Source organism: Macrobrachium nipponense, chromosome 4, assembly GCF_015104395.2.
Source record: "Macrobrachium nipponense isolate FS-2020 chromosome 4, ASM1510439v2, whole genome shotgun sequence".
Lineage (NCBI taxonomy): Eukaryota > Metazoa > Arthropoda > Malacostraca > Decapoda > Palaemonidae > Macrobrachium > Macrobrachium nipponense.
The window spans coordinates 25,809,294-25,812,910 of NC_061100.1; positions in this window are offsets into that span (position 1 = coordinate 25,809,294).

Here is a 3,617-nt window from a genome sequence, read left to right on the forward strand (position 1 = left end):
TCCCTCACCATGACATTAACATATAATGATAGTAATACTAGGTACTATACATATGAACTGTTGTCAGTCTTCTTGCCTGGAGACAGGGGTCAGAGAATGGTACTGTGTCATAGTTGACACGGTGGGTATGAAGACCACTGACGTTTACGATGCCTGCGAATTAGGGTAGGCCTATCCTACCTGCTATTACATGATATTCCTGGTGTGTATGGGTCTTATTACTGATGAGGCCAGGTGATGTCTTCCCACTGGGAGGCAATTGAAGTGCTGATTTCCATTTTAGGGTTAAGGTATGATGGTATTGAAGAAAATTCCTGGTACTCAGCTCGTTTCTTTATTACTCATTACAACAAGCCAAATTTCTCTATCCTCTAGTCTCCTGGACTTGGTTAATTTACCTAGTCTTCAGAACTCCTGAACTAGATCCCTGGAAATATTAATTTTATTTAATTTTTTATTTCCAGAAATCAATACAAGTGAGTAGTTAAAAAAAAAAAAACTTTATATTGAGAGACCTAAAAAAAAATATATCAACTTCAGGCTATGGAAATTGCTTTTCCTTCATAATAGGATAAGTATCAAATGAGGAGCAGCCCTAGAATAAATTAATTTACAGTAAGGTGCAAATCATTTGATACCCTACTCCACACAGTACTAAATGTTTGTACACAATATATGTCAGTGGATAAGGATACCTGAAAGATTTCTGAGAAAAACTTACACTAAATTGAGGTAAAATTAGGCTAAGGTGCCTTTTAACAGGACATAGTCTAGCCCAGGCCTCTTCAGAAATCGTTAAGGATAGCCTATGCAAAGTTTACATGGCTAATTTTTGACTAGGTTACAATAGGCCACAAAGTTAGGTTAGTTTAATGCGGGTACAGGCTAAGTCCTATGTAATTAAGTTTTCCATGAATTTATATACATATATAGCCTAACTATATTTGCCAAAATTGTTCATAATTCCTCATTCAAACAGGATTAGTCCATGAGAGAGGTAGGGGTAACTCCAAGATGCCCTGTAGGACGGCCATTTGGTGGTACCCTTTGCCAATGGTATTTGCAAAAACTTTATACAAACAAAACACTTATAAATACCTTTTTAACGTTTTACAACCCTGTCAAACGCCAAGTTACAACTCAAACTAACACAGCAAAATCTCATTACAACTAATGAATGAGAAGCATCTTTCACGACAATGGAAATTTTCGACATTAAGGCGTTTTAATCACGTTTGACTGGGCATGCAACTTTGCACTTAAATCCTCATCTGCTACTGTTCTTTCATGATAGTGATCTGTTCCAACTAATGAACTAACGGTAATATTACGACTTTAAAGGCTTACCTTGCAAGGGATAGACAATAATTTGTATTAATAATATGGTAAAATAGCCCAAAATGAAGGGAGGACCGGTTGCCGTCCTTCTTCCCCCTCGACAGCATTCGTGATCCTTACATGTGATGCTAGTGTTACCAAAAAGCAGATGAAAGATTCAGGACAGCGCTACCATACTCCAAGCGAAAGAAAACAAAACAAGGGACTGGCTACACTGCCACGCACTCGAAACATTCACAACAAAAACGAAAACATTTCGCAGTTCCAATTACTCTTACAACAGTTGTCGGGATTTTCTTCGACTTTTATTATTTTTGTTAGGATTCGTGCCTGGATGTTATGGGCCGATGACAAGGCCTTGAGGAGGCGCACTCTCTAAAACTATCTGGGTGGGATTCAATAAAATTTGGTCAACAAAATACAGTTCTATTACAAAAAATAAACATTCAAACACATTAACAATACACTGAACATGAACGAAAGAGCATCACGGGCGGCTAAGCCAATGTGCATTCAGAACCAACACTGAAATTGACGTTACTAGCAAAATTCCACGACACACGCAGTTTCTTACTACTCTCACTAATTTAATTCAAGGAACCTGAAAGCTCTTATGGCTTTGTTACGTGGTAGCCCTTAGGGTCTTTGATATCATGTGCTTGAAAAGCACCAAGTCCACGACTGGACGAAAAAACACAACAAATCGAGACCCATTTACTCTAAATCACATTCTTACACTTGCAGCTTTCGTTTGCTGCGCAAATCAAGTCCCTCATCACAGGAATGACACATCTATACATGGATAAAGATAACTTACAGTTACGACGGAATTCGACCTGGCATGGCAATGGCTGAGAGCCGGAGAATCGAGAGACACACAAATATCACGGTACTTACGACGTTCAGGACTAGGGCAGGAATGAGGCGTCGCTTCGCCCTACTTCAAAGAAAACTTACGCTTTCCCGCGTAAACTACAGTATCCTTGTAATTCAGGCGGGAATCATCGCTTATTTAGACATTACGGAGATCAATTAATCTACTTTACTTATGAATGGGAAAAATGACAGTTAAGTTATCATCTGGGTTCAATGAATTGACTCAAAGTTCTGGCTGAAGGCCGTAATCTGCAAATTCTTGAATGGCTACGGAGTCCTTGGCTCCAAATCTCTACATAGACAATTTAGCTCGTACTAGGGAATAGCAAATCATATTCATTAATGAAAATTCATAGTGTCTTCATTACTATAAGACGTGCTCCTTCCCCGCCAGGGATTTAAGAATTACGTCTTAACTCTGTCGTGTATTGGACAGCTTTCTGCTCAATGAAATGCCCGCGAGATCCCTCAGTCTTGCCCCAATTTAACGCAACACTTGTGAAGTTAAATGGCGGGGATTTCGAATGATCAGTTCGAAATTTACGACAACAGTAGTGCAAAGATATTAGAGGAGGATGATGAATCAATTCCTAAATAAATCACTTATAATTAAAGGAATATTTTTCCCATTACATTCTAACCTGGACACTTGTCTTAGATTCAGAGAATAGCACCCTTTTGTTTTTCTCTGAGTTGACGAAGTTCTAGTTCCTTTTCTTTCCTTTCTTTTCAGTATCTATTTCTATCATCTGCTTCGTCTCTAACAGTCTTTCTTTCCTTTAGTTTCCTCACCTGACAGTTTTCTGAAAGGTGTTGGCCCCTAGCTGTAGAACCTACTCTTTAGCCTTTTACTTCACCTTCAGTCTTTGTGCTTATCTGCAATCTTGCTGTTCCAACCTTTCTTTATTGTTAGTTCTTGGTGTAATTATGACCTTTTTTTTTTGGCAGATCCTTGTACTTCATCTTCTTTATTTTCTGAATCTTTTTATCTTACTGTCCGACTACACAACGCCCTCGTTTCACTGTCTGAAGCTCTGAGTGGCTGAAAGTGCCTCAGTACCTGATTTGACACCTGAAATTTTTTAAACCAATTTAATTTTCGGTTAGGCATTATAATTTCAGAGACTCTGACTGGTAGTGATAAAGAATTGCATCAAAAACGGTTTACAAATATATTACAATAGAATATACTACATAAAATAATCAGGGCATTGCACATATGTCGTAAGATCAATAAAACTTGGAACAGTTCCATTCTGTGATATAGAACTTTGTGCAGGTCAGACTAAAATGGTGTACGTGTACTGTTACTCACTATTAATGATAGTCGGGGGAGTAATTGGAACTTATCATGTGCCTGATTAGAGGGCATAATAAAAACTAAAATGTTTTTTAAGATGACG